Below are 12,742 nucleotides of genomic sequence, written 5' to 3'. Positions count from 1 at the left end.
CTGTGGTAAACAAAGTATCTCAAGAATGGAAGAAAAAGTATCCAAAGTACTCAGTCCTCTATGAAACCAATTTATAGCTTTCATATGAAAGCTATAGCCCAAGAAGAAGGGGAAAGAGGAAAGGGAGGGGAGAGGAGGGAGGAGGATGAATGGAGGGAAGGTAATTGGGAACACAACTACGTTGCATTTTACAAGGGCACATGTTAAATTTACTAAGTGTAGAATATAAACGTCTTAACACAATAACTAAGAAAATGCCGTGAAGGCTATGTTAACCAGTTTGATGAAAATATTTCAAATGGTATATAAAGCCAACACACTGTCCCCCATAATTGCATTAATGTACACAGCTATGATTTAATTAGGAAAAAAAAGAAAGAAATGAGCTATCAAGCCATGAAAAGACATAGAGAAACTTTAAATGCATATTACCAAGCAAAAGAAGCCAATGTGAAAAGGCTACATACTGTATGATTCCAACTAGATGACATTCTGGAAAAGGCAAAACTAGGAAGGCAGTAAAATGATCATTGGTTACCAGGGGTTAGAGGGAAGGGAGGGATGAACAGGCAGAATATAGAAGATTTTTAGGGCAGTGATGCTATTCTGTATGATTCTATAATGGTAGATATAGCTATCACACATTTGTCTAAACCATAGAATGTGTTAATAGAACAAGAGCGAACCCTAATGGACTTTGAGTGATAATGATGTGTCAGTGCAGCTTCATTGTGACCAGAGTACCACACTAGTGGGGGTGGGGCACAGTATGTGGGAAATCTCTGCTCTTGCTGCTTAGCTCTCTTAGTTTTTGTTGTTGTTGTTGTTGTTGTTGTTGTTGTTGGCAATGCGGCTGAGGCTTTATTTTGGAAAAAGCGATCAAATTTATTTTCAGTTGGTGGCATATGTAAGAGGGGGTAACCCCGGTGGTAAACTCCCCACAAGGATGGAGTGAGGGATGGGGCTGAGCCTCAGGTGGGTCTCCTGTCCCCTGTGCTCCCTGGCACAGCTGCCTCCCCCACAGGCTCTGTGGCAGCCGTGTCAGAGGGTAGACTGGAGGTGCTGCAGTGGCCGCTCACTCGGGCAGGACATCAGAGGACTCCGATACCAGCTTCCCGTCTCAGGTCTCAATCTTCTTCACAACCACAGCCCTGGAGCTGGTGCAGCTGAAGGAGCTGGAGCTCCCACCAGAGCCAAAGCCGGTCTGGAAGGAGCTCAGACCATAGCTGAGGCCAGGGCTTGTGAGGCCCCCGTAGGCCTCCTGAATAGCCACTGGTGGTCTTCATGTGGATACTCATGTTCTGCATCCCCGACTCCAGCCGGCTCTCCTCGCCCTCCCGCAGCTTGCCGTGGGTGGCAATCTCCACATCCAGGGCCAGCTTGACATTCATCCTGGTATTCGCACAGTTGCTGAGCCATGTCCTGCTTGGCCTGACACAGGGCAGCCTCTAGCTGGGCCAGCTTGGCGTTGGCATCCTTAAGAGCGAGCTCCCCACGCTGCTCAGCATCCGCGATGGAGGCGTCCAGGGCAACCCTCTGCCCTTTGAGAGCTCAGATCTCATTCTGGAGCCGGCTGATGTTCCGGTTCTTGTCGAAGGTCTCCATCTTCGTGCGCCGCAGGTCATCCCCGTACTTCCCAGCCTGCACCTGCAGTTCTTTGTACTTGGTCTGGTACACGCTCTCAGCCACAGCCCAGCTGCGGCTGGCGATCTCCTCGTACTGGGCGCGGACCTCAGCAATGATGCTGTCCATGTCCAGGGAGTAGCTGTTGTCCATGGACAGGACCACAGACGTGTCTGAGATCTGGGACTGCAGCTCACAGATCTCCTTTTCATACAGCTGCCTGAGGAAGTGATTTCGTCAGTCAGCCCGTCCAGGCGGGACTCCAGCTCCACCTGGTTCATGTAGCTTCATCCACATCCTTCTTGATGAGGACAAATTCGTTCTCCATGTCTGTAGCTTGTTGATCTCCTCCTCATACTTATTCTTGAAGTCCTCCACCAGCCCCTGCATGTTGCCAAGCTCTGCCTCCAGCTTCAGCTTCTCCTGGCCCAGTGTGTCCAGCTGTCGCTGAAGGTTGTTGATGTAGCTTTCAAACATGCTATCCATGTTGCTGCGAGCCGTCTTCTGCTGCTGCAGGAGGTCCCACTTGGTCTCCAGCCTCTTGTTCTGCTGCTCCAGGAAGCGCACCTTGTCGAAGGAGGCAAACTTGTTGTTGAGGATCTTGATCGCCTCCTTCTCCTGGGTACCCACGACCTGAATGTTGGGGTCCACCTCCAGGTTGAGTGGGCTCAGCAGGCTCTGGTTCACTGTAATGGCTGTGATGCCCCCTCCCCCATACCTGCAGCCCTGGCCGGTGCCCAGGCCACTCCGGAAGCTGCTGCTGTCCACCCAAGAGAAGGTCGAGGAGCTGATGCGGGCAACGGGCCCACTGCTGTATGAGCGGCTGCTGAAGGCCCGTGGGGCGGAGGTAGACACCTTGTAGGACTTCTGGGTAACCCTGATGGACATGGTGAAGACTGGAGTAAAGGTAGGAGGGCCAAACCAGAGATTCAAAAAGGAGAGAAAATCTGCTTCTAGATCCTTGCTGCTTAGTTCTGCTGTGAACTCAACACTTCTCTAAAAAGTAAAATCTATTAAAAATGTTTTAAATAACTAATTTTGTTATATGTGTTTTACCACAATAAAAGAAATTTTTAAAAACCCAGAAACTTCTAAGGGTGCTTTGCAGAGTTAAGTGTGAGAGAGAAAATGCAGGCTGAGCGTTGCTACTGCCTCAGTCTCCTGAGGGCAGCCGGCCCTGCTGCCTCCAGAGCATGAAGAGGCTGCTGTACCATCACAACTGGAACTGCCCTGGGAGGTGGCACCCCGGTGTCTCCCCAGGGGCTCTTGGAGTCAGTCTGGGGGGAACCTAAATAGATTCCTCATTGATTAGAATTAGCTCCTCTGCCCGTCTCTGCTGCTAGCATGCGTGTGTGGACCACAGGAATTTTTGAAGTGCTGGTTTCCGAAGCTTTTTGTTTGGTAGAATGCCAGAGAACACAGCTTTTGCTATCATAATTGGTCTAAATTTAAATGCTCACTTGTTTTTGTTTCAAATTGGTTTGTGTGTGCATGGACACAGCTTCAGTTTGTGGGCATAGAGTATATTTTGTCAACATGGAGAGAGTGAATCAGAGTTTTTTGTTGTCTTAAACAGCCCTTGTTTTCAGTCTTGAGGTCCTTAACGCTTTGATAAAAGTCCTCCAGCCTTTGAGTCAAGGAGAGGTTGGAATCCAACTACTTAATTGGAGGTTTTCCAGTTCACAGTAGTTAACTTTTTTACAACTTGTCTCCTTAATTTAGAACAACATTCAGAGAATAATAAGCACTATAGCTCACATCAGCTTTGGTCTATTTCTAGACTGTTATGTAGAATATTCAGGATTAACAGACATTTATTGTCTTTCAAGAGTTTTCATTTAGATTGTGGAGGAAGAACAAAAGTTTTCTAGAAATTTATTAGCAATTTTCAGTCAGATTGCTAAATGGTTTGGCTTAATATTTCTCAGCAAATGCAGCATTTATTTGCATGTTAAATCACATTGCATCTGCTTCCATTAATGAAATTATTTTTAGATTTAGGCAGTTAATACAGTCTTTTACAATATTCAGATGCTAACTCAATTGTATTTTCAGATACTGTCTAAAAAAATCTTAATTCATCAATGCACATTCTTTCAAGTTCAAGTTCATGGCTTTGGTGAGAGTCATAAAGTGGTTGATTTATGTCAGTGGCTGGGAAAAGCAGCAGCTGTTTTGTTCATGTTTTCCAGATAGGCACTTCTCATTGTCCTAGGCAAGAAAAACAATGAAATTCTCTGATTTAAATGTATTTATTATATGCCCTGTGTAATAAGGCAAAATGCACTTCTGCGTAGGATAGACACTGTGCCACGCATGAGGCTCTTCTAGAGAAGACAGCTCTGGCATCTTGGGACACTCAGATTTGTGACTGCCATCACAAATTATTCCAGTAAAGAGAGAAATGGAGCAAGTATCTGCAGTAATCAGCTTGACTGTCCAGGGAGTCTTCTGACAAGGTCAGATTTTAAAAGGGCAGACACACGTCTTACTTACTAAATTAGCTAATGACATGAGACTCCGAGAGAAGAGGGACTATGTTGGCTGACAAGGATGCAAAGGGATCTCAGCAGGCTAGAATGACAGGCCAAATCCATAAAGAAGAAAGTTATAAGGGATAATTTTAAGGCTTGGCACTTGGATACAAGAAGAACACTGCCACCAGAGGATAAAGGATATATGGTTAACAAGTATAGAAAAGTTTCAGTTGAAAATAAACTAAAGTTGTGAGTCATCAATATGGCGTAAGCTTTCCAAATGTGCATAAGCTTCCCGAATGCTTATGCAACCCTAGACTATATTAATAGACTATGGTATTTAGTAAGAGGAAAGTGATAGCACAAAGCATTTGGAGGCAGTACACACAGATGTCAAGCAGATGCTCTTTGGGGTCAGACAACCCTGTTTTAGATCCGAACTCCACCTCAGTGTAGTAGAAACTTTTATCCCCCAGATCAGGACCGTGAGTAATTCACAAAAATATCCAATGTGCATGAAACTTTTTAACTTAAACTCTGAAGGTTAATTCTCTCATAAATCTTTTGATGAAGGATCAGCCATTTCCTTGGAGGGTGGAGTCAGTACACACTTTTAGGGCCTTGTCTGTGGTGGTTTATGTCTGGCTTTTATTCTCCTGTGTTTGGTGTGCATTCCAAATGGTTATAACAAAGTGAGAAATCTAGTTTCTTTCAATATGGCCCCCTAACTAGAGTTTTTCATTTTCGTATTTAAATAAACTCCATCCATAAGGAACCATCTAAAATTCCTAATCATTGCTACTGCTGCTGCTGCTACTGGTTTTTTTTTTTTTTTTTTTTTTTTTTCCTAATGGAACAAAAACCTAAAGGCATCTTTCAGTCAAACTAAATCTTGCCAGAATTTTTGCATTTTTTTCCTTTTTTCCTTTTATACTTTTCTTGCCCTCCCTTATTTCAGCAGCCTTTTTTTAAAGACTCACCTGCAACAAATTCCTCCAAGCACTCAACCTAATTTTCACATAAATGACAACTTCTTTTCTCAGTCATATATGTCATCAGCTTATATGATACTTCATTAATTACATAATTAAAATGAAACATGTATCTGGCATCAGTAGGATGGGGACAAACAGCTGTCTTCCATAAAAACCGAGAGAAGTGGATGGGTCCTAGATAAGATTCAGGGTCCTCTGGCAACAGCCAGACCCAGTGCAGAGCATTGGTTAATCTGTTCCGTTGGTTAGCAGGTTTAAACAACTTCTTAACTTTTCCACAGCATGTTATCTTAAGTAGACTATAGTAACTTTGCCACTTTTTAGCCTATAGTGCCTACTTAGGCCTTCAGCCTCAGTTCCCTCATCTGTAAAATAAGGATAGTAGAGTAATAATACCTAATTTACAGGGTAATTTTGAAGTCCAAATGAGATGACAGAGTCTAAGACATAGAAAAAATTTTCAGTAAATATTTGTTGTTATATTGGTCGAAATAGTTAGTATGTTCTATGATTGTTACACAAGGAGTGGATCGTTTTCTCTTGAACCGTCTGATACATAAGACTGTGTCCTGTTTTTCAGCTCTCCAGCCTCCCATATTGTAAGCTTTTAGTCAAAGTTCCTGGAGTTAATGGATGGCATTACTTTTTATGGGGAATATAAAAGAAACAGGATCACAATCCGAGTGAACTTACCAGGATGGTTATAGGAATTGAAGAATGTTTTATAATTGAAGTAAGTAGAGACATTTGGTCTTAAGAGGGGCTGATGCAATGATAAAAACATCCTTAGCTATATAAAGGTTGATTAAATGGAAGAATCACTGAGCTTTTTCCTTAAGACTCCAGAAAGAGAGAGAGTAAGAGAATACCAGGATAACTGAATAAAGTTATAGGCAGACAGATTTTTGCTCAGTAGAAGTATGAATTGTAATGGAGAATTTAAAGATGAAAAAGGCTCCTTTGGGAGGTGGTTAGCTCCCTGCTGCAACATGATCAAAGACAGGCAAGATGACCAACTTGGCAGTGATCATGTGGAACAAATTCAAGATATTGTGAGGAATTCAGTTAGATAAAGGAAACTTTTCTCAGATTGTAATGGTAGTGCAAGGAAATCAGTTATTGAAGAAATTCTACAAAGACAGAAGAGGGTCCTTGAGCCTTTACACTGCCAAAATAAGGGTAGTCCTAAATGTCACTGGTTTATTTTTACTTTAAAAAGCCAAATTTTCTCTTTAAAAAATGACTATTTATTATCTCAACATGTCATAAATATTACTTAAATATTACTTCCTATATATGTAGTGTGAAAATTTCATATCTCAAATCAAGAAGAAAGAGACCAATGAGATCTTCATAATATTAGTATTAATAATATTAGTTCTGGAAGTAGGATTATTTTGCATCTCTACTACATGAAGATTTGTTGTATGAACTTCAAATGACTTACAAGGCTTATAAGGCTTCGTAGTGCTTTCCCTGAAAAATATCAACACCATGTTGATGGGTCCTAGCTGTTGAATAAAATCTACTTGCTATAGTTGTTAATTTGCAGCATATAGAAATCTAATAGCATAGACATCTTTTATTTTCATGTCAATGGACAAGACACAATAGATGCTAATAGATGCTTTCAGTCTAGATAGCTGTCACATTTCGAGAGATATAATTTGAGCCCCAGTATATTTTTAATTCATTCCAGAATGGAATGTTCTCTACTTCCTTCCCACTGTGTACCTATTCACACCTATCCAAATTAGTTCAGATATCTTCAGTGAATGAGTCACACCATTTGGATGCTCTGACAGGAAAAGCTGACCTTCCGCTGATACTGAGATTTTGGTAACGATTGTTTATCCTGCCTCTGTGGATTGGTGGGTGCAGGCTAGTTTCCATTCCAGTTGGTTAGTACCTGTGCTGAAGCAGCTGTTAGATCAATTTAGCGTCACCAGATTATAATCTCCTGAGGGAGCTAAGTACCCCAAAGATAAGCCTTCCTTTCTCTCCATTCTCTCCTGATTTAATTGGTCTGAGGTGGCACCGGCTTTCTAGAATGGTGTTTTTCAAACCCTTTGTGTAAATGGCCAGGTGTTTGTTTAAATTCAAATCTGACACGTTTGTAAAATTCAAAATGATGTGATTGGGTAGGGTTGCAATGTCAAGTTGCTATAAAAGTTTCTCAACATGGAAGTATTTATCTTGAATTACTGACCATGTATAGGTTGTACTTGAAAGAACAGTGATTCCAACACAAAGCCAGAGTGATGACCCACGGGCTTAGAGAAGTTTATCAAATATCCTGTATCCCAGACATTGTCTAAGGGTCTTAGGGACAAAAGGCAACTCTGTCCAGGTTTTGCTCTCAATGGGCACACATTCAAGTACAGGCAAGGAGACTGCAACTAGCATGGATTCAAACCATTACAGTGTAATTTAGTAAGCAATGAGGTAATGTCATGTCCAGGATGAGGAGGCCTGTGAGTCCGGGGGTTTCCATAAATTTGGAATTAGGCTTAACCATTTATGTGCAAAAAATCGTGTTACCATAAAGACATTTGCACCAGAATGTTTATTGCAGCTCAATTCATAGTTGCCAAGTTGTGGAAGTAACCCAAATGCCTATCAACCCGTGAATGGATTAAGAAACTGTGGCATATGCCCATCGTGGGCATATGCCTATTCAGCCATAAGAAAAGGTGGAGACTTTACGTCTTTTATGTTTACCTGGATGGAGAAGAAACACATTCTTCTTGGTAAAGTATCTCAAGAATGGAAAAAATATATATCCAATGTAGTTGATACTAATACAAAACAAATAGATAAACCACTACATACCCACACAAATGATAAAACACAAATACAGTCTAGCAAGGCGGGGAGGGGGCCATGAGAAAGGAATAAGGGAGGGGAGACGAGGGAGGGCAATTGGCAGGAGGAAGAAGGGCAATTGGTGGGATCTCACTTAATATGCACAATGTGAGGGTGCTCAGCAGACCCCCTGGTTGAAGGGATCAACTACAACTCGAACTTTATCTTAGAATTGAAAACAATGTAACTAAAAATTTGTATCCTCATATTAATTTGAAATAAAAATGTCCTCTTTAACCCATCTTGTTGAAGGATAAGTAGGAGTAGATGAGTAAACACATAATAGGATCTCAATAAGTGCATGTTTTGTGATGAGGAGGCTGTTTACCATACTTTTTATAATAGCCATATCACCATGCTAAGCATATGTTAACACATACATAAAGAATCACTGTCATTATCTTCCATTATATTGGCCCAGTTCCTGTTTAATCCTATCATGTTCCAAATGCAAATGCAGCAGAATCCTTGGGACCCCCTTAAACCAAAGAGGTAACAGTAAACACCGCTTTTCCTTAAATCTGGGTGTGGGTAGAACCCATGCTAGGCTTTAGTAATATTCCACCCGCCCAGACACCTACTGGATTGCTGGATAATGACTCTCCAGGATCCATCTTTCGCTTGTACTCTAGTGGCTGGAAACAGTTTACTGTGGCACCTCTGCCTTCCAAAGGCACTGGGGACCTATTATTTTAATCCTTGTATAGCCTGATTTATCCCTTCAAACATCTGTCAGCTGTGCTTTGTCTCGAAATTGGTACTGATGCTGCTGCTGATTTTTCAACAGCAGCTGGGAGACGTTCATTAGTTACACTCTCAGAGGGCGTGTATGGCTGTAATATTTTCTTTTACTAATGATCTCTGAAGCATTAAATATTATGCATCCCATATCTATTAGAAATCTTGAATTTTTATTTCCCTGCTTCAACACTAGAAGCATTAAGTTTTACTCAATTAGCTAAATTATTAACAGTTCAGCTACTGGGTCCTGGAGATATAAAAGAAAAATGGACTTTAAGTTCCTGGGTTAAATACTTATTTAACACAGGGGAGAGAACACGTTCCATTCTCTCCAGCAGATACAAATAAAGAGCCAAAGCACCATTTCTCTTAAATGACATCCAAATTAATTTGTCAATAGGACATCCCTTGATTTAGCTTTCAACTCATTAAGCTTGATTTAGCTCTCATTTGTGTGCCATGCTCACTCGTTTCCACACCTCTTTCTACACTCAGAACAGAGGAGAGGTTCTTTTGCCCTTCCTTCTTTCTTAACTTCTCTTTTCTCTTTGCCTTGGCCATTGTTACAGCTCTTATGAGTCTGCTCAAAGATTTAAAGAGCTTTCACCTGATTTTGTTTGTAGCATCTGGAGATTTATGTCTCACAGTGCAGACAAAGGCAGCAGCATTTTAGAGTGTATTTGAAGCACTGACTATTTGCTGTCAAGAAATAGTCTGCCCCACCTGGCCTTGTGTACTCCTGTGCTTCCATCATTATTTCTTTTTCTTCAGGTTAATTTATTCAGGTTCTTTCTTGGGTGGTCAAAGGGTTGAGGGTAGGAAGGTAACTTAAGGAAGATTTTGAATTTTCTATAGTTGCTCCTGGTGGTGGATGGGTGGGGCTGACAGCCAGGAGGTAATAAGACACTATGGGCCAAATTTAAAATTTTAGGTAAGCCAGGACCTAAGTATGGAATATATTGAAAGATAAAGAAATAGGGTGGCGCCTGTGGCTCAAAAGGGTAGGGCACCGACCCCATATGCCAGAGGTGATGGGTTCAAACTCAGCCCCAGCCAAAAAAAAAAAAAAAAAAAAAGATAAAAGAAATAATCTCAAAAATGATCAAGTGGCTTTTGTGTTGCACAGAATTGTCCCAATATGCCTCCACTCTTGCTTTGCCTTAAACCGGAGTAACAGACCTCTCCTGGGATGAGGAGACAGCCAGGGTCTGGCCCCTCTGAAAGCCTCTGGCTTGCCTGTGGGGGCAAGGGAGGGCATTCATATAGAAGTGAAATGTTATCTAGCAAATTTCCCCACCTGCCATAAGCCAGCCAGAGCCTCAGTTGAATGAGATAAGTTTCTATAGCATACAGATGACACTGCTTTATGATTTGTATGCCAGACTTTGAGCTCTTTGAAGGAAGGATTGGTGTCTTATTCATCTCTGTATCTTTCTGAAATAGTGAAAAGCAGCATCATATAATGAAAAAGAGGTACTGTATGTAATTGGATAACCAGGTCTCCAGCTCAGAATCTGATCCCTCCAGGCCTTAGTTTCTTCATCTGTACAATGCAGAAAATACTATCTCACGTACACACCTACATCATTAGGCGCATCACAAGCATGCCGCAAACAGCCCTGTTAGTGAATGTCCCTCCTATAGAACCTTGTATGCAGCTGGTGCTCAAAAACTATGGCTGATCCTCCCTGGGATGTTGTTTTTCTTCCCCTTGCCTTGTTCCTTGTTTCTATACATCTTTTTATTCCTAGTCCCCTTTATCACACTTTATATTTTCCTTACCGTGCCTTTTAAAAAAATTTCTCCCATATTTACACCTTAAATCTGATGATTGGACTCAGTTCTGCCAACCAGTGGGCATTTCCTGGGCTGGCTCATGCCACTCCTGGCTGATGATATCATTAACCTTTATCATAAAACAAGGAATAAATCACCCCACCCCACTTCCCACCCGCTTGGGCCAGCAGATTGCACATTTCCCTGGAATTAGATTACCTATTGCACAGTTAAAATCCTCCCAACCTGACAACAGGACTATTACCTGCAAGCTTCCTATGTGATTGCTTTTGCTCCCCCCCAAAGGTATTATCATGAATAGTTTTACAATTGAGCCTATTTACCATATTTACAATTTTTCCTGCTTGCCTGTGTTGCTTTTCTTAAAAGACAGTTCTCTCTGTCTCTCCATCTCTTTCAAACAGCCTCCTTTCCAGCACCACATCTTGCTTGAGGCTCCAGGGGATGAGAACAGATGTGAAATTCTCCTGCAGTTAGAAGATATCAGCGCCACTGTGGTTCAACCACCGATATGAACCAGCAGATAATTACAGTTTAAAATTAGTATTTTAATGAAGCCGTCTTAGCAAATGTAAAGTGAAATCTCCCAGGCATCCAAGAAACAGGCAGGAGGGAGGACATTAAGTAAGAAGTCCAACAGACGGATGGTCAGCAGGTGTTAGTTTGATAGAGTTGGATGTGCCTGTTTTTATGTCTTGCACAAGGGGGAGGGAAGCCCGTATTTAAAGGTGAACGGAAAGGCTTAAAAAGCCATGTCAAATTCTAATCAATCATAGACACCTCAATCCAAGAACTTCAAAATTAATTATCAGTGCAAAATATGGGGAAATAAATTCCTTATCCATTTAAGTCTGATGTCAAAGTTCTTTTTCTTTTTCCTTTCAGAAATTAATGGTGGTATTAAATATTTATGTGGCCTGAAACCCAGCAGTGAGTGTTAGCAATACCATAAAATGCTTCAGCAAAGTAGAAATTTTATAAACTAGATATTATTTGGTGAAAGGATTGCTAAACAAGGTTTGTTTTGTAAATGTTCATAGTGCTAAGTATCTATTTTACTAAAGACGTGGATATTATGTAGCTTATACAATTAAAGGAAAAACCATACATAATAATTAAAAATAGTTTGAATGCTGGATTAAAATGGACTATTAGATCCATTTCTGTATGGGCAATAAAGGGAGTTTAGTTCTGTTTATTTACCACGGTTCACTTGCATAGGGAAGTTGAATTAGTTGCTTAAACTCTTTGTGCCCTGATCTCTCATCTACAAAATGAGGTTATTACCATTTGCCTTAGATGGCTAACTGGGAAGTAAGGAAACACAATTTGGTGGTGCCCTCAGACTGCACAGGCCAGCTCAAGGGCACATGAATGGAACCATGTTATGTTATTATGCTGAGCATGCATGGAGGAAGCCCTATCACATATTAACACACAAACCTTAATGTATATCTTACTATATTTTGGCCTCCTCCAGAATTGTGAATTAAAGATTGCTATTCATAAGAAAATATCCATGACCATGTTTCCACAGCTGGAGCTTTGCTGTGGAGCCTGGCAGGGATCAGGTTAGAAAGTTTACTTACTCAGGGGCTAGAAGCTATGTAGGCCTGGCTCAGCAGGGCCTATCCCAGCTTCCTCGCCCCCTAGTTAGGCTTAGTTAGGCTAGCTCCATTAACCTACTCACTTCTTTAGCCCTATTCATCCCACCTCCCTGCTGTTCTTAGGTCATTTCTGCCATCCTCTGCTCTGGATGCTGCTTTAACAGGGAGTTGTTTCTAGATAATGCACAAAGCCGAGTGGGAAATGTCTTGCTCTCTCTCCCCCCTGCTCTATTAAGGGAGATTCTTAATGAATTATTCACAAGGTATCAACTGCTAACCCAGGTTGTATTGTTTCTTTTTTTTATTGGTGGTGCTGTTGAACTTTTTTTTAAATTTCTGATTAATATAAAGCTATTTGTGATTAGATTACATTTGCATTTGTCAGGTAAAGACCAAGTTGTAGTTGAGCCCTTCACCCGAGAGGTGCGTCACATACCCATTGCCTTGTGCCTTATTGAGTTTTATTCTAGAAATAAGATATATTGTCTAGAATATGTCTTAATATTCTTAATAATATACATAAGATATATTGTCTCTAGAATATATATTGTCTCTTCATTATTGAGCTGTATTCTAGACATATGATAAAATGTACTGTGACTATGTATTGTGACCCAGTCTTTGGTTTGTCTTCCAT

General features: G+C 41.2%; 1 pseudogene; it reads right to left on the bottom strand.

Annotated features, from left to right (window-relative positions):
- Window positions 1-1,075: 1,075 nt before the first annotated feature.
- LOC100952108 lies at window positions 1,076-2,550 on the bottom strand (annotated as a pseudogene).
- Between the last annotated feature and the right edge of the window lie 10,192 nt (window positions 2,551-12,742).

Source organism: Otolemur garnettii, unplaced genomic scaffold (assembly GCF_000181295.1).
Source record: "Otolemur garnettii isolate 467f Iridium unplaced genomic scaffold, OtoGar3 scaffold00080, whole genome shotgun sequence".
NCBI lineage: Eukaryota > Metazoa > Chordata > Mammalia > Primates > Galagidae > Otolemur > Otolemur garnettii.
This window is presented reverse-complemented; position numbering and strand designations above follow the sequence as displayed.